This window comes from Strix aluco, chromosome 2, assembly GCF_031877795.1.
Source record: "Strix aluco isolate bStrAlu1 chromosome 2, bStrAlu1.hap1, whole genome shotgun sequence".
Lineage (NCBI taxonomy): Eukaryota > Metazoa > Chordata > Aves > Strigiformes > Strigidae > Strix > Strix aluco.
In genome coordinates this window covers 1,259,461-1,285,694 of record NC_133932.1, presented here as the reverse complement: position 1 = coordinate 1,285,694, position 26,234 = coordinate 1,259,461, and the positions used below count along the sequence as shown (strand labels likewise).

General features: G+C 43.0%; 1 long non-coding RNA gene across 1 annotated transcript; it reads left to right on the top strand.

The window, feature by feature from the left end:
- LOC141915859 (uncharacterized) lies at positions 1–25,987 on the top strand. The gene is made up of 3 exons (XR_012621024.1): positions 1–125; positions 9,822–10,897; positions 25,686–25,987. It is a non-coding gene; the product is annotated as an uncharacterized LOC141915859 (long non-coding RNA).
- Positions 25,988–26,234: the final 247 nt, after the last annotated feature.

Sequence of the window (26,234 nt, the reverse complement as noted above, 5' to 3'; positions counted from 1 at the left end):
GACGAAGCAAGGCCAGGCACAGCTCCAGCACAAGAAGTGGCTGCAGAGGTTTTTCTCCCTGCTGCAGGCAGGCTGGCGAACCAGAGTTACCTGCAGAACCCATCACCCTGTGCTCCACAAGGAAAGTAAGTAGCCTGCTTGGTTTCCTGAAAATTTTCCTTTCTCTTTGAAATTATGGAGTCTGAACACTGTTTTTAAGATCAGAGTGCTAATTCTCTAGGGTAATACATAGTTCAAACTAGCATCGAAATGCACCCAATAAGAAAAACAAATTTCTACTTGTGAGCTTGGCATTTTCTTGTGGCAGCAGTTTGTTTGCTGCTTTTTGAGTTACAGCCGTACACAGCTGTTAGTGATCAGGTGCTGCAGAGCACTTAGCAGCCACCACAACTCTTCATATACCTATTCCACACTTTTCATTTATTTTGTTCCCTGTTAGGCTCTTATGGCCTAGTTGTTACTATAATAGAAGTAATCCACTCCGGAGACTTGGTGGAGGTTGCATAGCTCAGTATGAGATGGTTTTGCACTAGGGGACCATATAAATAGTGGGAAAACATCCAAACCTAACCTGTAAGCTTAAGGGACATCTTCACAGTCATATTCCTTCTAGCCAATAGGATCTATATTTTTGCATTCAGAATTAGACACCTCACCATTGCCAGAGGGGGACAGCAATAAGCATTTAAACGTACCTTACAACAGAACTAGGACTTAAATACACATGTCTAACTATGATCCTGACTGGTCAACAGCTCCATGTCCCAGTGGAGAGCAGTGAGGAGTGCTGTTCCTCAGGGGTGGGTGTTGGGACCAGTGCTGTTTAACATCTCTGTTGGTGACATGGACAGTGGGATCGAGGCACCCTCAGCAGTTTGCCGATGACACCGAGCTGTGTGGTGCAGGGACACGCTGGAGGGAAGGGATGGGCCATCCAGAGGGACCCGGACAGGCTGGAGAGGTGGGACCGTGCAAACCTCATGGAGTTCAACAAGGCCAAGGGCAAGGTCCTGCCCATGGGTCGGGGCAATCCCAAGCACAAACACAGGCTGGGCGAGGAGTGGATTGAGAGCAGCCCTGAGGAGAAGGACTTGGGGGTATTAGTGGATGGAAAACTGACCATGAGCCAGCAATGTGTGCTCACAGCCCAGAAAGCCAACCGTGTGCTGGGCTGCACCCAGAGCAGGGTGGGCAGCAGGGCGAGGGGGGGGATTGTCCCCCTCTACTCCGCTCTGTGAGACCCCCCCCTGCAGTGCTGGGTCCAGCTCTGGGGGCACCAACATCAGAAGGACACGGACCTGCTCGAGTGGGGCCAGAGGAGGCCACGAAGATGCTCGGGGGGCTGGAGCACCTCCCCTGTGAGGACAGGCTGAGAGAGTTGGGGGGTTCAGCTGGAGAAGAGAAGGCTCTGGGGAGACCTTAGAGCAGCCTCCCAGGACTGAAAGGGGCTACGGGAAAGGTGGGGAGGGACTTTTTATCATGGAGTGTAGGGATAGGACAAGGGATAATGGTTTTAAACTGAAAGAGGGGAGATTTAGATTAGATATAAGGAAGAAATTCTTCCCTGCAAGGGTGGTGAGACACTGGCACAGGTTGCCCAGAGAAGCTGTGGCTGCCCCCTCCCTGGAAGGGTTCAAGGCCAGGTTGGACGGGGCTTTGGGCAACCTGGTCTGGTGGAAGGTGTCCCTGCCCATGGCAGGGGGTTGGGACTGGATGATCTTTAAGATCCCTTCCAACACAAATCATTCTGTGATTCTATGATTCTACAAATACAAGAAACCTTGGCTGGAGGCAGGAGAAAAAAAAACCCTCAAATCATCAACTCAGAACAAAATATGTGGAATGCAAGAACAAGCACAATGATACCATATTTTGTTTTAAATTTGCTGAAAAAATGGGACCACAGCTAGAAAACTCAGATGGATTTTCTTCTCTGACAAACCAAACTAGCCTGCAGTTTAATAATTAAAAAGAGTATTTTTCCAGCACCCTAGCCATTCATTTCTGTCTTCACTGAACTCATACTAATATCTGCAATGGTTGCACCAATGGTAGTTCTTACTTCTTTGATCCTGTACTATAGATTGTACTATAGATTGTCAGCAGAGATTTTTTACCAGATTTCTTCCTTTCCTTTCGTAACAGAACACATCTCATCTTGTGCTTACATACTGAAAACATCCTGAAATTCTGATTGTTGCCTACAAAAAGCGATGGTTCTTCCTCTAGTGTCAATGTAACCCATATTCTTTCCAATTCCTTTCACTAATTGCATGTCTAAGGGAAGGTTAAGACCTGCCACTTTGACCCAGCAACGAGTGTAAGTTTTGTGTTTAAAGCTTGTGTGGAATCAAGGTCTAAAAATGTAGCTCTCCACCTGTGGTCAAGCAGGCCTAAAGAAAGGAAAAGAAAGTAGTGAGGACAAAGACAAAGAGAAAAAAGAGGAAATATAAAGGAGGAGAAGGAAGAAGATAGAAAAAGCAAAGGAAGTAGCAATGAGAAAATAAAAGAAAAACCACTGTTTGGTTAATAATTTTGTTGTATTTGATGTGTATTTCAATCTGTGTGTTCTGCAACATGCACTTGTTTGTCTGATTACTCACCTCTGTTAAAGGCGAAGTTTCATTTCCATGCCTGGTCTAACCCAATATTTATAAGTAGCAGCATGATTAAGCAATCACTGGGAAATCAAATCTGTATAGAAGAGAAGGATAATTCTTTAGAAAGGAAATCACAGTAGGCCCCATGAGAGAAATTATTCCAGATTCAGATCAATTAACACTTTACATATCACTATTACAATATCCTGTATTGTTTATGCCTTTCATATGAGAACTGGAAAGTAGGGAGAAAATAATCTTTATAAATTCCTTAAAAAAATAGTCAATTTTAAAATAATCCTGTGGCATGCATGCTGTATGATGGCTATAAATATGGTGAAAATGTTTAAACAATACTTGTGACCACAGGTACACATTAGTCAGGAAATAAACATAAACTGTGACATATCTGACCTTCCAGCATTAGCCTTTTTAAAACTTTTAAGCTTCCAAAATGCAAATAAGGAAATGACAGTTACTTCACTTATTGCCCTTAAGCAGGATGTGTAAACACTTTTGCAAATGCCAGGAGGCACCTCTGTGCACTCTTAGGGATCTAACTGTGTTTAAAAACATGACATCCTTCATTTAAGAGGCAGGTTCTGTAATCAGGCTGCTGGGAATGTGAAGTTGCAAACGTACCAGTCTCTTTGTTCCCCTTCTATCTTGACACAGACTTGTGATGTTTTACTCTCAATAAATCACTTCCTTTTTTTAAAACACAGGCCCTCTCTGTAATGTATCACAGTGTCAGTGGCTGACTGCTAGGTGAAGATTAACTGTTGAGCTCATCTAGACTGCTAAAGTAAACTAGATAGATGCCTTGGTGCCAATCTGTAAGAGCTCATTAAAACAAAATTGCACGAGCATATTCTTTTTTAACAATCTTTGTCTGGTAAACCTTTGTCCTCTGTCCTTCAAATTTATCCTTCTGTGATCTTCTCCCTTTGCCCCAGATGATACCCGCCCTCCTCTCTTCACAAAATGCTTGTTTCTCTTAACCTCTACCCAGTTCTGCCACATTGTCATTTATCATGCTCACCCTGACCAAGCAGACTCTTTGGGTGTGACTCTGGTTTTCTTTTTTTGACTTACTAAAACATCGGATGCCCATTCCAAAATCTTGGGATTCCACAGAATTGCTCCATGGGCTCTACCTGGGTCTGGGTGTGGTCTCAGCATCAGCGACCACTTCACTGAGGGAGCGAGGATTTTACATGCCACAAAATGCTCAGACTGCAATCAGGAAGAGGTCTGCAGTGTCTTGCTGGTCCTCTGTTGTGTTGGACACGTTCCCAGCCAGACAGCCTGACCCCGTAGGGTGATAATCTAATTCCCCTCACCCTCCACTTCCTTGCACTTCTCTCATTATCACAAATCCTGTTACCGCTTTGAAAAGCACAGCGCCCTGAGTAGTGCAGTTTTCCGAGTGACTAACTCTCCCAGGCAATTTTTGAAGGGAGCCATCTAGATTGCTCAGAAGCCTGCATCTCTCCAGAAAGCCAGGAGCCCCAAAAAAACTAAGTGTCATTCAAATCACTGAAAAAACTTTGGCAGCTCTGGTGTAGCAACAGCTGCGAGTTCCAGAACACAGAAGAAGATGTGTTTAGATGAGCGTACTGTCCTTATGCAAGAAGGCATTAGAATGCCCTTCCTCTGAGGGCCCTGGCTGCCAAGCTGACTTACACGTTCAGAAAACAAACTGAAAATATATCTTTCTCATTCTGTGTAATAGACACTCTTACCTATCAGTCTGCAAGTAAAGCAGTATAACCACAGAGATGGGAAAAGACCATTATTTCCTTACTTTGGGTCGATCAGAAGGGAGTATTCACTCACACAGCCATGTCACTACCTGACAAACACATAAAATACAGTTTCCCGCCCACAAGGCCCTACATTTATATCCCGCTTCAGCCTTACAAACTCTTTCTAAACTGGGACAATCTTCAAGATGCTAACAGCAGTTTTGGGGTGGAAAAAGGAGCCTCAGTCACAGCCCGGTGGCAGTCTACACTTTTAAATTGTAACATTTCATCTCAAAACACAACCTGTTGGGATCATGGAGGAAATCTTCCCAATGGAAACCCCTTGCCCCTGGGCGCAGCGCTGAGGCCCGCAGACCTCTGGGGCCGCCCCCGCCGCTCTCACCTCAGGGCTGGCAGGCAGTTTCTCACACTTTTTTCCCTCACTTCTCACTGCGGAGCGGAGTTTGGCCCTTTCTTACACAGGCTCCCCTCAGGGCCCCACCCGCGGCCGCGAGGCTCGGCCCTGCCCTGTGGTGGTGGGTCAGTTGGCGCCGGCTGGAACCGGATGTACCCGGTTTGGGGCAGCCCCGCCTCTCCTCACAGAGGCCGCCCTGCACCCCCCGCTGCCAAAGCCCTGACACCGCACCAAATACAGGCAGTGACAGATTTTTCACTGGGGACTAGTCCGTGACTGAGAGCTAAAAAGCAGGAGTGGGTGTATTGGAAGGAAAATGACCGGCTCCCACATGAAATACCTGTGACAAATGTGACCGGAGGATGCACACACTAATGAGGAAAACATAAACAACCTGTATTGACGACACTCACTATTTACCTACGTGGCTGCATCTCTGCTGCCTTTCATCACCACCAAACAGGTGTATCCACTCAGGGACAAGGCAAGGCAATTACTCTCTGTTTCAGCAAAGAAAGAGATGGTTTGATCCTGGTCTTACAGGACATTCAGGGCAAAATCACTACGCTTTTGGTTGCCATCGTATTCCCTCGGTGTTGAGGCCAGTCTGCAACCGAAAGTATTTGTTCACAAAACATCACCAAAACCCTCAAGATTGAAAAAATATCCAACTACCATTAACAAATCAGAAATTTTTAAAATTTCAGCCTATGACACAAGTTGACACCTGTAGAGCTGTGCTGCCACAGTAATACTACTAAGATTTTTAGATTTCTACTGATAGAGAAATGTTGTGTGTTGTACTACTAGACCTAGGAAATTAAATTGCTTTAGAAATAAAAGATAACATGGTGCAAACAGCAGATATCAAATATATACTTAATTAAGCATTTTATTTTAGAAACTAAAGCGCCTCTGGCAAAACCATCATCTGCTGCTAACTGGTGTGCCTCCATGAAAGTCAATACACTGAGCAAATTTATACCTGCTCAAGAACTGATCAATGTGGGCATACACATATCTGCTTCTACCATTAACATATCATCCCATACGGTTTTCCCTGCAGCTGTATTGAATGTCCAAAATGCAGCTCTACCTCATTTTGATATGTCTGTATTTTCATGTCAGTCACTTAGCAACTCATTATGTGAGAAGAAAAATAAAGTATCCTCCTTTAAGGAGAGCAACAGTGTCATAGAGAAGGCAGCCCTCTTTTTCCACACCTCAAATATGTTTCCATCACACCACAATGAGCTTTTAGCCTAGCCCCCCACTCGGGGAACAGCTTTGTCTCCTCACTGCCCTGATACTTTCCTTGTTATGATGATGAAAAAAAGCCCAGGGCATCAGCTATGCTAATACAGAAACTCTTCACCAGGAATGTAATTGAAGCCATCCTAATGGCCAGTACAGAGGACATTAGGAAGCTATTAGAAGTAGGACCTTTGGGGAGAAAATGGATAAAAATCATTAGACAACAGGTGAGAAGTGTCCTCCATTATGTGTCCCTGTGGCAGCTTGCTTTCCCCCAGCCGCCTCCACTCTCAGCAGGTAACTCAGCAGAAGAGTGTCCTGGCACCACAACTTGCACCAGCATTTGCTGGAAGCACGAGCTGAAATTTCATACTAGAAATGGTTATTAAGGCCTCTTGCTAATGTAAATCATATGCAAAATAGCCAGAGCAATTTCAGCAGGGCATTTATGTGCATTTGAACAGCTGTTCTGAAGTAACAGCTCTTTCATCTGCACAGTTATTTCTTGTGTCTTGAAGTGATGAAGATTTGGGAACAAAATATTCTTGCATGGAAGAACACCACTACTTGGTAATTAAGCACATTGTAATTCACGGCACCAGAGGAATGCCAGCAAGGCAGAATTCTCCTCTGATTAGGATAACAAAAAAGGATTCAGAAAACAAACCGGGTTTTGCCATGGTTTCCTTGTTAGTCTCTTCAAGGCCCTGTTCTCTGTCTATAAAGCAGGAAGAACAGTGCTCCCTTGTGAAGTAGAGAAACTGATCTCATTTGTAGCATCCAGACTCTGCTGTGTATGTTATTAAACATTACTAGATACTACTAATAAAGCTGAGTTTGTTGTGGTGACAGGTGCAATCAATGAACAGTGTCATGACATTTCCAAGAACACAATGGAAAAGATAAGAAAAAGCAAAACCTGTAACAGACTGGAGATCTCTGAGGAAAACATGCTTTGCACAAATGGTTGAATACTCCCAAACCATTTGTAATAATGGGCTGTGTACTCTGGAAAAAGCAGTTGGGTGAATGTGACTGGCCAGATGGAAGAAGGAGCATCCTCTCAAATAGCTGAACAGAAAGTGCCACCATGAACATTTTGGTGGCCCATAGAATTAACCTTTCACTCTATGTCAAGTCTAGACCCAAAAAGAAAAAAGGGTACGGAAATTAATCATCTGCTACTTGGGTTTGCAAAGACAGAAGTAGAAAAATGGTGAAACAATGATTCTAAAGAATATTCTTTGAAACATTAGCAAAAAAACCTAACAAAAAGTGTCTGTAGCCAGAGCTCCCCTGTAAAGTGCTGAAAACTTCCAAGGGTCACTTCAGGGAACTAGAAAAGCATGCAAAAAGCAGCCAAAAGGCTTAATAAACTGAAGTAAAATAATAAACTTGAGCAATTTGGGGGATTAGGCATTGGTTTATGTTTTCTCTGGAGTTCACAACCTTGCCTGCAGGAAGGAATAATTGAAAAGTTATTCTAGAGGTTATGAGCTGGTGAGGTGTGAAATGCATCACGTGCAGCTGCCTACTCAGTAGCTCCAGTTTTCACTGACGCACAATACCACCTAGGCAGCCACTGCCTTCAGTTGGCTCCTAATGTACTATACAACCCTTTTTTCTAAAGGAACTAAAATTCCATTGACAGAACACTGTGGCCAAAAAAGTCCTCAGTTACCTCGTTCGATTATGTTTGTCTTCAGACACATGAACGTGTAGACGTGGCACTGAGGGTCTTTTCCAACCTAAATGATTCTATGATTCTCTGCAATTATACAAAAATCTCTGCAAAATAAGAGGGCAAAATTTTCAGTTAAGAACAAACTAAAACACTTTAAAATAAGACCCTGACTCTTTAAGTAATGAAAATCTGGGAAAAGATAGCCTAACGTAGGGCTATGCTTCTCTGAGCAGACCACATTGCTCTCCCCTGACTGGATTAGAAGTGGTTAAAACCATCAACAGAATCTGCAGCCCACTGTGTGGAGTGTGCAGAGTTCATGGAAGTTGGAAATATGTCTGGCATTTGAATAGGACTAGGAAACAACAAAGACATCTAATACATGTTATGAATTCATGTGGCCAGATGCCAAATACACGGTGGTCTTTGACAGGGGTAGGATGTGGACTCTTTCACCACTCATACTGTAGTGAATTGCCATTTGCTTAACTTAGCACCGTGTCCCACGGCCTAAGATCTTTATTTATTGCTCTGATTTCCCCTAAAAATAATTCTGCCCGAGCTCTTCAAAGATTAAGTAGAGGAACTACACAGCAGGACCATGTATTGTTAAGACAGCCACTCTGGACAACTGGCAAGCAATGCCTTACTAAAGCAAAGGTGTGAGTGTGGGGCTTCTGATCACCCCAGGATAAGTTTCCTCTTCACGGTTTGGGATTTGGTCCTCAGGAAAGAGCAGTCCTAGACTGTGCTCACGCACTGCCTGTGTTTACAAAAAAACAGAGGGGAAGTTGACCTTGCCTGCAGAGAGGACAAAGGGCAGGCTCCTGAAGTCCCCAGGCATACTTATAATCAGCATGGCTGTTGTTTACAGCTTTCTTTTCAAATTTAGAAACAGAGCCTTTTCTCATCTCACTTGTTCCTGGCTGCAGAAAGGTCTCCAGCTATTTACGTATGTTGCAGAGGTGCCAAAAGACACACAACACGGCTGGCAGCTTCCAGGGGGCTTGGCTCCACTAATACTGCAACTATCCAGAGTTTTTTGGAAGCTACTTTATTCCAGCAAATCTTTTTTTTCTGGGGACACTCTGATCTCAGAACTTCTATGTATATATGCTTCCTAGCCTGACAGTCTTTTTTACTCTCCATAATTAGACAAAAGGTGCAGAACGGCTTCACATCCCTGATAGCCTGTTAGTAGCTCATTTATTTATTATCCATGCATCAGCAGGCTCAGATGAAATACAAGTTTTTGAACCTATCACACAAAATGTGAGATGCACTGCAGTTTGGTAAATGGTGTAGTTATTATGTCTTCTTTATGTATACTGCATCTTTAAATCTACTGAAGCAAAGATGTATGCAGAGAGCAAGAGCCATTTGTCCATTCTGTCACGCATGGAGTGGTTTAAAGTTTCGATTCATATTGGTTTAGTTTGCTGCTACAACAAACACAAAAACTTTGGCTATTTTAAAAAATGAAAATTATGAAGAAAATTTGTAGTGAGATTAAAAATTTAACTTTTGTTTCAATTAAGAGCCCCAAACTGAATTGTTTTTCACTTCCCTCTCCCCTTTCTCTCATTTTCTTTTCAATTTGGGAAAAGGAAAGAAATTGGAGAAATATGTGATGGAAAAAGGAAAGAAATTGGAGAAAATATATGATGGAACTAAACCATAACTTGTCTGCGTCACTTTCTTCTATGTTTTTTACTTTAAAAGTCTACAAATAAAGGATAAAATGAAAAGACTGAGGAAAACATAATTTGGCTTTCCACTCTCCTCCATGATACTTTTTGGTTTTCCTATGAACTCTCCCATGGTTAGAACTCAGTCATAGTGAAACACTTTTGCCCCTTACTGTTTCTAGGTAACCTCAATTAAAAGCCATGCAGGGTGACAACAAAACATTGCCAGCACGTCAGTCATGCACTGTACAATAAAAATAAGTTATTTTTTGTGTGTTGGTGCTTTTGAATGTCAGAATATTCCTCAGCTCAAAGGAGTTGGGAAGGGTTACTTCGATTACTTTTTTGCTACCCTCCCATGCTGTCTGCTTTCCCAGTTTCCCCAGCATATTACACCTCTCATGTGCCCTTCTCATTTCGATCCCCTTCCAGTATCACCACTGGCTTACGTGTCAAGCAGAATTCTTCCTGCAACTTCTCACCAACCATCTCAAGATTGTCCCTCATCATCTCCTTTTGGAGCAGATCCCCCTCAGCTGTGGACAACCTCCTAGCTGCCACTGCTCCCTGAGATCCCACATGTGCAGCTTCTTGATACTGTAGTCTAAAGTGAAGGTGAACCTCAAACAAGAGGAGACGACAAGTAATGCTTGGGCCTAGCAGCTGCTTCAGCCAGTCACCATGGATGATATGCAAACCTCAACTGGGCACTGGATGGGTATTTTAAGAACCACAGATGCACAGTTGGAAAGCAGCCCGTTTAACCCATGGGGATACCAGCTGCGAGGGATGACGTACAGCAGCATGTATACTTTAGCAACTGAGCACTCAAAAGAACGTGGTATTTCTTAGCACAACCTGAAGCGCACAGACACAGGCTGTTCAAGCCGTGACAGAGCGGCATGTCATGTAGACAGTAAATACTAGTGGGCTCTCTCCAAGCAGCAGAAGTGTAGGGGATGTTAGAGGAACACGTTAGCATATATGGAAAACAGGCAGATTCAGTCTGGAACTGGAAAGCACAGAGGTGGATCGCGGGGGAGGGAAAAGCTACTGGCGAGGGATGAAACAATGAAATAGAAAAGACAATTGGGGGCTAGAAATCACAGCGAGGAAAACCCACACGCATACCCCCAATGGAGAGAGTCCCCTCCTTCTGCTGAGCTTCCGGGCATGAACGCTTGGGCAGAGCCTCAAGAAACCCTCCGCATGCCGACCGCTCTGACTGAAAATATGAGTCATCAGCCCCCAGGATGACTCACGGCCGCACTCCTCCACCCTGAGCGGCAAACGAAAATATAGATGAAGAGGAAGGTCGGGCTGAGGACAGTACTACAAGCCAGGGAATTTCTCAGCCTCTCACTATGTCAACACTCATGTCATGAATCTTTTCACATTCAGCAGTTGGTGGCTGAGGAGGAGACAGCAGTGACCATCTGGGGAAGGAGAGAGGGGTGCCATCCTCCCTCATGGTGCCTGCCAGGGAGGGAGACGTTTTGGCAACAGAAGTAAGTACCTGAGAGACAGAAAAAGGGCAACTGGTACTCAGTAGCTAGTTAGCAGGTGAACTAGGAACATGAAGGGGAAAATCACAAAGGGTTTTGCATCTCTGGGCTAACTGGGCTACGGCTGTGAGGATGGCACTACTGAATAGCTTGCCAGGCTGAAATCCTGGCCTCGTTAGAGTCACTGGGAATTCGGCAACAGACCTGAGCAGAGCTGGTTTTCACTGTGGCTATAGTTCCACATGATACAGAGAAGCAGCAAAGGCTTGAGGCCCAGGTGAAGGCTGAGCTGTGTTACTGTCTAGGTGGGTGCACCCCAGAGGGATCTCCCTGAGCACCTCTGCTCCGTGCCACAGGGAGCTCCCAGCTGGCCCCGGGCAGGTGGCACCGCACTGAAGGTGCCCCAGCACTGGGCAAAGCGGCTCCATGTGCCTGAACCCTGCAGCTGAGGCAAGGCAATGTGCTGACAGGGCGGTACAGGCTCTGGGAGCTGAGCTTTTAGACATCACCTCGGCAACTGCCACACAGCCAGGCCATAGGAAGCTGCCTGCAATCACTCTGCTGCTAGGCTGTATTGGACTTAATTTCCATCACCTTCCTTTAAGTGCAGATTAATTGGGAGGAGGGGTTAAGGTTGCCTGTGAGCCATTAACGCTTGCTGGAGCAGCACATGCTCCTACATGGTACCACACTACTATCGCTTCTCACCTATTTAGTTCAATGCCACATCCTCCCTTGTTTCTCTGTTATATTTGTTCAGACTACAAGTTACTGGAGATGTGACTCTTGGGTACTGTTGGCCCAACAAGGCCTCCATTTCCTTTGGCTCTCAGATCTACCAAGATCTACCAAGATCCAAGAGATAATATTAAATCATTCACATGCTGTCTTGTCACAGTACAGAGCTGGCTGTCTTTGTACTGAGTCTTGTCCCGGAATCTGCGGGAGACTGGTTGGATCATTTCTATTCTGTTCCCACAACAAAGTGAGTTGGGTCATTTAGCAGCACATCAAAAAATTATTAACACAAATCTGAGCAGCAACATTTCAGCTTTTTTTCCCAGACCAGTGAAATTCAGCATTAACTCTAAGCACAGTGAAGCATTCACTTCATTTAAGTACTTCATCTTTAATTACCTTCAGTATGGAATCCCCTTCCCTATCCATTCCTTTCTGGCAACTTTTGTTCTCCGGATAAAATAATGCTCTTTCAGTCCCCTTTTTTATCAAATAATTGTCCTGAACATGGAGACAAAGGATGTCAAGAGAGATATACTTTTGCAGATACACTTAATGCTTGTGTAAATGAATGTATGCTCAAGTCAGAGTGTACTTTATGGGTAACAGACAAGTTAAATCGGAACTTGAGTAGCATGGGATTGTCTTTGTGCCTGTCATTTGTGGCCGCAGTGTGTGGCAAACGTCTCCCACCCCAGGACAGTTCAGGTTTCGTGATTCCATAGACAGCAGTGGTTACTGACTGGCTGTTCTCAGCCATGAGCTCTGCTTTGCTGCACGGACTCAGCCTTGCTCTTCAGAGATGCTTCCCTCTTCTCATTCCTACACAGACTCAGTTTTCACTGCCTGCCAGCTCCATGCTGCTGGCACCCAGCTGAAAGGAGTGGTCAAAAGCCATCAGTAGCAACTCATTACATGCATGGAAACTCAGCCAGGAGACAGAGGCAAAAGGAACAGAGAGCTCACTCCAGTCTGGGGTACTGTCACAAGGCTAGAAACATTTTCCTCTTTCCAAGAATCAGCCTGTATGTGAGAAGCAACCAATATGTGAATGCTGTCCTGAATGCTTTTAAGACACTCCTGCATCTTACAGAAAATCTAGGAAAATTTGAGATGTTTTGAAAGCTCTGCTCTTTTTTTTTTCTGTGCGCTTGCTGCTTTCTTTTCAAATCCTTTTCTGAGGTCATGCTCCTTGGCTTATAACAGTATGATTTTCTCTATAGCAACTAAGCTATTCTGCATAAAAAAAATTAGAAATAAAGGCGTTAGAAAAAGCAAATGGTGCATCTAGACCAGTACCTGCCAATTTACATCATCAAATGGTTCTCTCAGTGCAATGCTCTGTCTCAGAAAACTACTCTGGTGCCACGCTTCATAGTAAGGCATAATGGCAAATTTTCCCCATGCCATAGTAACCCCACTTGTGCAGTGTTGCTAATGACCAAATGGGTAAAAGAAGGAAAAAAAGGACATATTTATGCCTTGTGGCAAGAGTCCTGAAGCTTGATAGCCTATTTTAGAATCTGCGATTTGAAGAGCTCTGCTTGTTTAGCCTAGCCAAGCAAAGGCTGGCAGAAAATATGATTATCCCAGGTATATTTATAGAGGAGATACATCAGGGAGGAAGACGAGCTAATGAAGAACAAATGGCACAAGAACAAACGGGAATAAATGAGCCACAATAAAATTATGCTGGAAATTCGAAAATAGTTCTACCTGTGCTGTTCTGGAAGAGCCTCCCAGGAGGAGTACCGGGGGCAAAAAAACACAGCTATTTTTAGGAAATAACAAGATCAGTTTAGGAAGGTTTTATCATTGTATGGCCTGATGGCTATGATAGCAGGGGATCATTTCAGGAATCTTCTAGCCCTATATACTTCTCTTTCTAGAGCATTTACATTTCTGCTGAAAACAGGCTCCCACAAGGCTCTTCAATACCCTGACAGAGGCTTGTCTCTGTAATGTACCAGCCTTTTTGATCAAATTTTAATCCAATTTTGTTTAATGTGCAGACTCTGCAGACTCAAATGAAAAAAACAACTATTTGCTTGACCAGACTGGTCTGATGTTTGTCCAAAAGATGCTTTCTGTTTCACACAGGAATTAAATTGCATGGCTTGCAGGACGCAAGAGGCACTCTGAAGTGATCACTGAATACCCATTTATATTAACTCTGTTAACCTCCCCTGGTAGCCCAAAAGGGGCTCAATGCTGGCACATCTTACAATTTGAATTAACCCACTGTGCTCAGGGGCCCGGGGGCTGGTGCAGAGCCCCACAGAGGGAGTGCAGACTGCCATCGGGGTGCCATGACCACCCCACTCATCCATCTGGCCAGGTGCCACCTGAGTAAAACCCACATTTCCACCCCCACTGTGGCCTGCATCACCTGCTCTGACGCAAGACCCAAAGGAGAGTGCCCACAAGTTTCCCATTTCTCTCCCAAATACATCGCCTGGCTTAACAAATGGTAATACATTGCCTTACAAATCTGGCCAAGCTGATACCAGGCAAGCTTCGGGTAAATGCAAATTGTGCCCTTTTGGTGTATACGAGCACACGCATATTTCAGCACATATCGTATATAAGCAGATACACAACTGTAGGGCAGAGGAGTGAAATCCAGGCTAAATCACCCCTGCAGCGTGCCTGGCACCTGGGGATGCAGCACCAGTGTGCCAGAGCCACCACCGCTGTGTCCCCCCCAGCTGCCAGTGCTGGCTGAGCTGCCCCCCTGCGTCCCAATGCCAGCAGCTATGCTCAGCGTCCTCCCAGCGGCACTGGGCTCCGCAGCTCTCTGTCTGCTCACGTTCAGGAATCCCATGATAACTGCCGTGATACATATTTTTTAAAAAAGCCTGGCCCTGCACATGCCCCTCCATTGTCATTGCTGCCTGGCCAGAGGGGGAAAACCCAAGGAGGGGCTTTGCTATGTTTCTATTTCTGTCTCCTGGACTGCAGAACACCTCATAGTTTAGCCAGTTCCTTGCTGAAGTCCGACTTTCACAACACTAAATATAGGAAATGTGCACTCTGCAGGGACTAAATTTAACTTTGCTGCGTTAGAAGGGGAGGTACCTCGTTACTGGAGGCAGGAAAGCAAAACCACTGCAGGCAGGGAAACTTGGGTGATGCAGTAGCAGCCGCTGCTGTATTGTGCCAGCACAGGAAGGAATTGAATTAGAAAGTTCACTTCTGGGTTCGATTTTCTCTTTTTCAACAAATCTGTTCAATGCTCTAGTGAGGTTTTACAGTAGTACACTTCCTCCAGAAGAAATTACGTATCTGCATCTTATTCCTGTAAAACCATTTAGGAATATTCCTTATTTAAATTAAGGAGAGACTTTAAAACAATACAGATTAAAATCCAGGGTTGGAGGCATCTGAGCTCGCTACAGCCAGCGTGTGAAGCCTTACATAAAGACCCTCACACGCAATAAATCATGACTCCCTGCCGTAAGCCCGGGCAGGCTTTTCAGGAATGTTAATCGCTGCTAACCAAGGAGGACTGGCCGACTCAAAGCGGCAGCCTCTCACCTCTAAGTCACCTGTCCTAGGGCACTTGGCAGGGGGGCACACGACCTGGACTCGGCTCCCAGCGGGGTTATTCATCGCGAATTAGACAACGTGCCTCGGTTTCCCTACCTACCGGCTGCGGGTAGCAGAATGTCTCCCGTGCTGCAGAGCATGTTCAGAGCCGAGTGAAGAGTTAAAGCCATTAACTTGGGCTGGCTGGCTGCTCTTTAGAAACCGCAAAGGGCTGGGAAGATTGGAAAGTCAGGATTTTGACCAAAATACAATGCAGAGGAATGACTGCTTGAAAACGCGTTTCCTAGCGGGTACCATCTCACATGAATCAGCAAAAGCACCAGACACCCCGCGCCTGCAGGGAGGGGACGGCCAAGGCTGAGGCTGCATCATGGGAGATGTAGTTCAAGGAGGTGTCCCCACGCGGAGCCGCTGACTAGAGGAGTGGAAGCAGCTGATATAAAACTCTTTTGAGGAATTATGATGGAATTTCAGAAGTGTAAGGGTTAGGTTCTCTTCAAAATTCTTCAGAGTCCCCTTTCTCATCTACCTGCAGCGTTTCTCTGATAGGAAACAAGACAAGGAGCCGGATCAGCTCCCAGGTGGAGAACTATTATGTAATAGGACACCCAGTCAAGACACCACTAACTTAGTTGTTTCATCTTCATACAGATGATGACGATACATAAGCTACATGATGGTGAAGATGACCTGTTCTAAAAAGAAAATAATATTGGGATCCACCAAATGTTCTCAGGCAAATATAATGACCAAAAATGCCCTTCTTCCAAATCCACATTAGATTGAGCCCTAGTTAATTCATGACAAGTGACACCTGCCCAACCGTTTTATTGTGGACTGCTGACAAAAGTATGTTACTCACTGGACACCCGATGTCTATACTGGGAAGGTAAATGTGCCCAGCACTTGGTCTCTAGTACACACTGGCCCTTTCTTACCTACTTTTATAGCCCAAGTCCCTTATAGCCCAAAACATTTTGGTCCTTGTTAACTTTCAAGCTGTGCATATGAATTGTCTGGGAGAGTTATTCAGCTGGGGCCAAAACAGGTCATAGCTGAGCATTATAAACAAAATCACACTCAGCATGTGGGAACAACCTCTGGGACTGTTCAATTTATTAGCAGAGATACAGTCACTGAGTTTAGAGCGAGGAAACTAAGACTGTCTGTCTTTCCCCTCAATACATCCAGTAAATGATGTTAAATCAAATCCTGCTTGGTCTGACACAGGCTACACACATCTACCAGCCCTCCTGCCAGCAATTAACTCATACTCCATCAGTTCAAGTTTTGGTCCTGGGAGCCCACGATGGTGTAACTGACACACTGAGGTGTTGGAGTAGATGAGTCCTTTCAGAAAGGCAAGAAGCACCAGGATTTTAAAATTCAAGGTATTTATCCAATCCATCAGTTTAGACTTTCTTTTGCCTCTTGCTGTGCAAACCATGTTCCCTTGGACTCATGCACAGGCAGCCTTGGACCTTCAGAAGGCTTTACAAAAATGCCTTATTGACTGCATGTTCATGAAGTAGCTATGGACACATAGGAGAAACCATTTCCAAATATAAACTCCTTGCAACAAAATTAGAAAGCATGGGGAAAGGAAGAGATTCCATACAGGACCACCTCTAATTTGAATATTTTTGTGGTTTTCATTTCTCTCCCTGAGAGGCTGAAGGTAGGTTAACTCCACTCCTCCTTCAGTTAAGCCTCTCATGACCCTGATATTCTTTCCATATTCTGAATATTTCAACTGGGCTAAAAGATACTACCACTTCTTTCAAAACCTCTGACTTCTCTGATACCAAAGGGTCATGAGCACAAACCAGATGAGTAAAACATTAGAGGTGACATCCCACTTGTACACCTGCTTCTTGAGATCCTCTTCTCACACTTCTTACACATGCCAATGGAGACTTCAGATACTAATTATTCACAGCTATGCAACATGGCTAGTGACAGCACAGCTGGAAATAAGCCTAATGAAACATGCAGTATAGACTCATTATACCATAGAGCAGCAAACAAACAAAAAGCCAAACAAACAGAGCACAGGATTATGTAGAGAAGAAAAAAAGGAGATAAAGTTAAGCAAATGGAGCCAAGTCCCCAGGAGTTCCCTTGTTCATAGACTTGTATCAAAAACTTTTTCAGTGTCATGTAACAGTTCCAGCCACTTCTGTTGGTATGGGCCATAATTCTCAGTCCTCTGTACTTTCAAAAGGCAAGGGGTATTTTATCCTGTACTGGTTTTGGCTGTTGATCCCCGGCCCTGCAAGAGATTCAGTAGGTAGCCTTTCAGTGAGTTGTATCTGCTGGCATTTCAGCTGTAAGTAAAGGACAACATTTCCCTTGCACTGTGTACTACTATGCATTTTTAGACATTTGATTATTAATTATAGTCTTGGTACTTATTCTAAATTTTCATCTTATTGGATTTAATTCTTAATAATGACTCTTCCCCTTTTTAGCTTAACACTTCCCATCCTTATCAACGTATGTACTCTCTTTTAGCTGTCATGTAGATGAACGCACTCATTTAATCTTTAAATCAATGTCAGCTGGGAGAGAAGTTTTATGAATGTACCTGAGAACCCTCAGTTCTTTTGTTGTGCAAAAGAGGTTATTTAGCAGAGCTTCCAAGAACATCTTTGAGTTCTTCTCAATTTCAATTCTATATTACTAGGTTCAGAGTTACTTTCCTATTTCCCTATTCCCTTCTCTGTGTGTGCGAGCAGTAAAGGCACACAGAAGGAAACTCAGGGAAAGTCCAGTGACCTCTTGGCTCAGGTCAGCATTAACCAGAGAAGCTTCTGTAACAGAAATTCCCTGAAAAGAAAACATTTCACCACCTGCCTATGTATCTGACAGGCAGAGTGAAGGAGAAATGGGCTAGGAGGCCTTCCAGCCTTTAAACAATCTGGTTGGTGCTATTACAATGAACTATTAATATTGTGCATCTAAACAGACACACAGATGACTTACCATCCTTATCTACAAATCTGATATGAAACGTGTATGTCTGTAACATATATAAAGAAATGTTTATGTGGTTAGGTAGAACTACAGCATATCATGAAATCATTTGGCATAGTGACAACTTCATTGCCATACTGAGGGGTCTTCCTTCAAACATGGGTTTGGGTGCCTGTTTGGTATAGACCTTTCAGCTTATTTATTCAGGCTGTAGGCTTGTCCTTCACAGAATGTTTTTCTGTTACATATTTGTTTGTTCTATGCCGCAATGGTTCTTGGCACAAGACTGAAGTTCCTGGATCTTATTGTGATGACAAAGAAAATTCTTCCTTAGGCCAAAAATACCCCTCCTAAAGCTCTCAATTGAAGTTACACTTACATGAGGCCAATATCTCTGAATAATTGATGAAACCACAGACAGACATAAGATGTGCAATGCAATTAAAGGATCACCTACGTTGATGTAAGTTGTATATAAGAAAAGATGCGACCCATCTTCAAGCTTACACAGCCAGTGCCTTCTCCTCTGGAATCAGGAGTGATCAGGTTGACTCTACGTTGGGTAGAAGTCAACGAATCAAACATTTAGAAGGACTTACAAAAATACCTTGTAACTCCTTGTCCATGAGGTGATTAATTGCTATACAAAAAAGTGTAAACAATCTTCAGATACAAATTCTTCACAACATTAGGAACAACATGGAAAGAAGGAACTTAATACACGATCTAGCTTGAGTATTTCTGTCAGTATTCAATCTTTTACTTTAAAGGTAATTTACTTAATCTGACAGCATTCTGACCCAATGATCCTGCTGAGCACAAGATTAAGATAAAATAGTGAATTCATATAGCATGTCAATGATCAGGGTACACTATGCAATGATAAATCTATTAAAATAGGAGTTCACGATTGGAATAATAAAGGCAAAAGATGTACAACCAAATACTCCACGCACATATTCAAGTTTTCTTTTTATCCTGTAGAAACTTTCTGTGGTTTTGTCCAGTTTGTCATATAACTCCAACCTTAAACATCAACAGTAGAAGAAAACAGAGATTGAGGTCAATTGACCACAATTTGGAGAAGGAAAGAAGAAAGCAAAGAAAGTACAAATGCTATCATCTTGTAACAAACCATAAAAATAGCAGAGCCTGATTCAGGATAAATTACTAGAGCTAAGGCAGTAAAATGGATCCATTAGTGAATCCGTTTGCTCTCATTCTGCCTGAGATGGGCTCAGTCAGTGTGGTTATTTCCAGTTTTATCCTTCTGTTTATCTCCTGTCTTTTCACAATGTAACTTCACATCTCCACTAATGCTACATTAATAAGAGCAGGCAAAGAAAGTCTAGTTTCATTTCTGTTAAACAAACATGAAACAGTTTTTTAAACCCCATGTTTTTATTTACATCATTTTACAAAGTTACTTTGCAGAATTCTTTTTGATGAACCAAACCTTCTAATTCTCAGTTTGGATTCCTCACTGAAGAGGTACCATGTTACTACACTGAGAATTTCTTTAAACGGGAGGGAGTTGGGCTCTACATTTGTTAAGTTAGTTGATCTAAAGTTATAGTTCCTTAAGAACTGAAGAAGAAAGGTTTCAAAGCTTTCTTTGATCAAAGCTGTCAAAGTGACATTAGAAACAGCAGGGGAAAGAATAAAATGAAGCAAACAAAGCAATATTCCAAGACTTCTGCCTGCCAATTCAACCTCCTGGTGCCAAAAATGGAGCAGAATATCTACTAACTTATTAAATATTATTTTTTTAAATCCCAGTTATGAGTAAGGGCTCTCCAGTTTTTAAGATGTTTACATATCTGACTTGACATACATGAAGCGTAACTTTTAACTTCACAGGACTATTGCTTGCAAGAAATTAAGCAGAGTGGATTTGCCACCAGCACTGCGCATCCCATTGGTACCGCCCCATGCCGAAAATATGATCTAGGCCATGTGAGGAGGGAGAAAACCTACTGCCACGTGAAGTCCCCATCAGAACAGGCATACAGCCAACACCAGTTAAACACCCATCTCCTGCACAGAGTTTAAATACATGCTGGTAATTTAAACTACAGGCAGGCAATAAATAAACCTCTTAAATTAGTTTCAATGTGAAGGAAAACTAGATTTCTATTGCTATTAGAAACCTGAGCTTTTACTCCAAACCACCCACAGCAATTTGCTGTAATCACCGCTGACTACTTGTTATTTTCTTTGATTTCAGCAATCTTATATTTAATAAGGTAGCTTTATCTTTTTTGAAACTTCAATTTGTTATAAGTAAACAAGGTAGAGAAAAATCAATTATTCAAAGTATTAGAATAGATGTTTTCATTTTAGTCAAATCTCTCTCTGATTATATTCCTACACTTTTAAAAATGAACCTATTTCATATCTCAAATGAACTTAAATCAACAAATATTAATAATTAACTATAAAACCATAAATTAAGCAATCGAAAACTGTCATTTATTGAATCAGTGAGCTTTTGTAAGTAGTTAAACAAGTTAAAATTTTTTGTAGAAAGTATGGGGTGAAATACTTTTAACTAAATTATCATATCCCACTTTATATAAATAAAGTACAACAAACTATTTCCTGAATTAAGAAAGTTTCTATTCATTCAAATGTCAGCACCTACAGAGTTTCTATATTGGCATATTCACTGCTGTTATCCAGAATTCTGTAAAGTGAAACTTTTACTGAGGATCTCAAAAGTTGTTCAGTGTGGAAAACCTATTAAGTCATATAAGAAATTATTCAGAATGTTGGTTTTCAATGTATGAATCTGTGTTCCAGTCTCCTCCCAAAATTATCTTCATACAAATGGTAAGTAGAAAGTTAATTATGCCATAAATATGAAATGTTTTGTTCACCTTTTCCTAAATCTACTACAATGGGAATATTAGAATGCAAAAAAATATGTTTATCTAACTGTTTAAGTATACACAGCTACAGAATATCCTTATTAGCTAAAAAAACCCATTTTGTGTGAAGATTTTTATTTGATTACAACAATCTTATACTTAGTGCCACAACTCCTGATTTGGAAAAATACAACTACCAGAAAATGTAATTAAAGTCACTGAATTAAAAGACAATTTTAAGCTTATTGATTTAAAATTGAAGTGACTTAAAATCAGTCCCTTGTAGATCCTATTGAGTGACTGGTAGAAAATTATTTAATCAGATGAAGTTTCCTTCATCCTAATTTGACAATCATTTGTGGAAAAGCTTCTGAACTAATTTATTGTATGAAGCCTAATTATTATTATTAATATTATTTATCAAATAACTGTGGGTCAGCAATACCTTACCCATAGATCATTTCCAGTTCTCTCTGAGAACCCAAAATTGAAATTTTCAGTTTAATTTTCTCAGCCATAACTGTATATGTTATGCAAGTCACACTGCAATCTTCCATTTCTACACCAGATAAGTACAATTCTTAGGTGTAGTTTTCCAGCAGAAATGCTTGTGTGTGTGAATTTTTTTTCACTTGTATTCTCTGCCTGTTAGCCACCTTTGTTTAGACACCTCTTACGCAGACCTCTGGCAAACAGCCACACAGGACATCTGTAAGAAGAAAGCAAAACCAGTATTGTAGGAACTTGAGTCAAGGTCCCTTTCTTTCAGAATATATCTGGACTAATGCTTTAATGCTCTGAAAACTTAAAGTGCAAATCACTTCTGACCATTCAGACATACTGAACCCAGAGGCAGCTTCCTCTCCCCAGCAGAGATGCAATATTTGTGCACAATCAGTGTAGAAACATCAGCAGTTCTTTCAGAGTAAAGTGCAGGATGAAGCAACATACAGTGTCCTGTCACTAATTACCCCAGAAGGAAGGTCCTTCTAAGTAGATGAATCAATGAAAGAAATTCATTATTCAATGAAATCCATCTAGCAGAGGTTTGATGTATGCGGGAGAGTAAACATAAATTAGACTATGTACTATCCCTGTACACAAATGCTGTTATCTATACTTCTGTGCTTTACTGTTACAGTACAATTCTCCACAGAAATAAAAACAGATCATGAAAGACAGAAATTTCCATCACTGTACACGTTCCATTTAATCTAATGTATGGCACATAAGACAGGCGAGAACTTGTAGAGCGCAGGTCCTACTAGTTCGTATCAGTATCGAGCTGCTCCTGATTGAAGTGAAAACAGGCTCAGAAGTCAGCAGCAATGGGTGTCTCTGGTGCTCCTCCATCTGCTATAAGGTTCTCCTTGGTGCACCCAAGGCCCTGACAGCGTGCTCCCATGGGGGTCCCCTGCTTCACGGGGTAGAAGCACCACGCCTCGCAAGCTGCCCATTCCCTATGCCCCCAAAGCACCCGGCATCCCATCTCAGCAGAGCGGCAGGCCCCCAGGCTGTGTTCCTTCTATCAAGCCTGCAGTGGCTCAGAACAGAGCCCATGCTGACACAATACTAAGTCCATCAATAACTTGCACTGAGACAATCCCCGTTGCGAGTTTATTTATAGGCAGAGTAGACCTATAAATATCCAGGAGATAGGCCAAATATCATCAAAGGGCCTTTTCCTTCTCTCATTCCACAAAGCAACACCTAGCAACCACTGGTCAATAAAAGATATTAATGAGGTGTTGTTTCCTGCTCATAGAGCAGCTGAGTAAGAGGCCAAGGACACTTACGCTTCTGTAATAACAGAGCTACAGCACTGGAGCACAGGGGCTAGGGCCTGCAATCAAGCATTACTAATGTGCTCACCAGCTTAGGTATTAAGTTCACTAAAGAATAAAAAAGGCATGGAAAGAACACGTAGGCAAAATGTAATGGATAGCCACAGGTGGGAGGAAAAATCAGCTTTAAATTCTCCCTAGAATAATTTCTTGCATAAGACTTTATATAAGCTGACAGCCTTTCACATTCTCAGAATAGGATCCCAAAATTCACTGGCAAGGTCTGCACCCTCTGGTAATAATGGCCCCAAGACCACACTCCCGACTACCCCGCTGTTTATTATCAGGGAATACAGGAACAGCCACTTTCAGGTGGGGTCAGAGCACAGTTTCAACAGCATTTGGGACTCCGATGTCACCCACCTGGTCACCTTACAACCTGGCAGGCCTGGAGAGGCACCTTGATCCCTGTCTGCGAACCATGTGGAAAACAGCTATGCGGGCAGGGGCAGGATGGAAAGCTCACCTTGATCAAAGCCTTTCTGGAGACCAGGCTTCTAAAGCAAGCAGAAAAATCACAGCAAGCTCTCTGTGCCTCCTGGAATTGCCACTCTGGAACAGTAACATTGCAGGCAAAACCAGCCAGCACCGAGGCTTGCCACTAAGGTAGAGGTGTGTACGAGCACGCACTTACTTGCCAGCGGCCCCAGAGAAGCCTGAGCTCAAACAGAACACTCTGGGATGAAAGGAACAAACGTGAAGGCTGTCCAGCTTTTGCCACGTGAGCACATTTTTGCTCCGGATTGCCTTTATACATTTCAAGCCACCCAGATGTTTTTACGGACAAGACTTACGCTCAGCACGTCATTTCAAAGTGAGTCAGAGGCACAAGCAGCAAGAGCAGGTATAGGTTTGGTTTCACACGCCAGCCTAACGTTCATCTCACTTTTTTCATTATTTGGAACCACATGCCCAACTGAAGAAACAGGGAAACCATAAAACCAGCATTATTTTAGGGCAGTGCCCAAGGGACTTGTCACCTGACATTCAGCATTGCCAGAATTCCCGGTATAATGAGGACAGCTACATTTCCTAACTTGGCTTCCCTACTCGCTCAGGAGAAGCACATACTCCTTCATGGAAGTTAAGAGGGGGTTTTGGTTTGTATTTTACCTTCTAGGAGAAATCAATCTTTCCCTCAAGATTTTGAAGAAAATCTTGACAATATTACATATCTCTAAATACTTCAAATTCTCAGCACAGAAAATCAAATTCCTCCTTTGATTAAAAAAGTGCCATGAATTTTTCATCTAACCATGTTTTGGGGTTTGCTCAGCTTTTAGATGTTCAGGACTGGAAAAGCTGGTTATCATATATCTGAATGTCTTAAGAGCATACATTTTAAATAAAGAAGAAGAAGAAACAATATCCTCACTGGGCAGGCATAGCCAATATAAGCAGCATGCAAAATCAGTAGCACACAACATAAACCCAGATTTTCAAAATACTTTTGTAGTGCTTTCTGAAAAAATGAGCCTCTTCCTTTGCATAAAGAACTACTGCAGTGACTTGACTTTGAATCCCTTAATTGAAGCCACTGCCTGACAGGAAGGAAAAACAAAACTTGCCCTGGAAAGAACGTGCTGTGCAACCCCATTCGGAAGGGCAGAGAGGTGTCATCTCCGCACACAAGCTGAATCCTCAGGTATGAAACAGATGGAACAAAGACAGGCGGCCTTTAGAAATGTCCCAAGTGATCCTCACAGTCAGGAGGTTCATTTACCTCACCATTTCATACTTCTGGCAGGGAATATTATTTACACTTTCATAACACAGACTATAGCAGACCTACGGAAAGCTCCCTCAGCTTAATCCAAATCTAAATGTGCTCAAACACCTCAACAAGCCTGTATTTCTTATTTCTGAACCTGCAAAATTTACCACCTGAGAAGTCTTCTTGATCTCAATCAGAATTTTGAGATGCCAAGATGCATGAGAATGGATAGCTTTGGATAGACAAGTTGTGATTAGTTTGAACCCAATCATTTAACCCAGATGGTGTGGGGAAAAGTCACTGGTTAACAATTACAGCAAAGAAGGCAGAAGATATGGGGAGTTACATTTTTCTGACCTGCTCTGCTTCAGCTGAGTGTCTTTTTTTTCCTTCCAATTCCTTTAATGGTCAGGTAAAATAGGGACAATACCACACATCACCTAGAAGGTGTGACAAAACACAAGCAACCCTTTGTGCACTTTGTGTAAGTGCTATTCATGTGTTCACTTGTTCACACTGCACCAGGCAGGCCTGAGCTCAGATTGTCATATCGAGGAGAATGAGAAAAAATTCATCCAGAGCAGGTCAAGTCTATGGTGAAAGGGGCTTTAGAAGTATCTAGGAAGACAATATAGGTCATCCAGTTCATTGAGAAATAAGATCATGATGTAGTTGATCAAGGAAAATACTGCATTATTTTTATTATTCTGCCCAAATCAAATTAGTTGCCCCTGCTCTGGCCTGGAAATTAGAAACATTCAAGTGCAGTGATTTGTAACCTTTTCAACATGCTCACCCCTAAAAAAATTGCCCTTGGGAAACAGACCCACACAATGAAACCAATTCCACTGTCAGGTTTTCCTTAGTCCCATTTTGCAGAGGCGTTAGAAGCAGCCCAGTGAACCCCCTTCTGCCGCTCAGAGTTCCCAGCGCTGCAGGGTCTGACGTGCAGGGAGATCCTGCAGCTCTGCACTGTGTTCCTCTGCTGGTTTTGGCTGGGATAGGGTTAATTTTCTTCACAGTAGCTAGTACCAGGCTATGTTTTGGATTTGTGCTGAAAACAGTGTTGATAACAGGATGTTTCTGTTATTGCTGAGCAGGGCTTACACAGCGTCAAGGCCTTTTCTGCTTCTCACACTGCTCCACCCCAGGAGATCCCAGGGATATTCCACACCATATGGCATCACGCTCAGCAATAAAAGCTGGGGAAGAAGGAGGAAGGGAGGATGTTTGGAGTGATGGCGTTTGTCTTCCCAAGTCACCGTTACAGGTGATGGAGCCCTGTTTTCCCAGAGATGGCTGAACACCTGCCTGCCAGGGGGGAAGTGCTGAATGAATTCCTTGTTTCGCTTTGCTTGCATGCACAGCTTTTGCTTTACTTATTAAACTGTCTTTATCTCAACCCATGAGTGTTCTCACTTTTACCCTTCCTATCCTCTTCTTCATCCCACCAGGGGGAAGTGAGCAAGTGGCTGTGTGGTGTTTAGTTGCTGGCGGGGGTTAAACCACGACCGTTCCTTAGACCTTGTCTGCGCTGGGGAGTTCAGCGCGTTTGGCTGCAAGAGGCTGTGTAGGCAGGCAGAGCTGGTGTTGGTGCTGGTGTGCAGTCCAGCCCAATTTCAAGCAGGCATGAACTACACTTCAGTAGA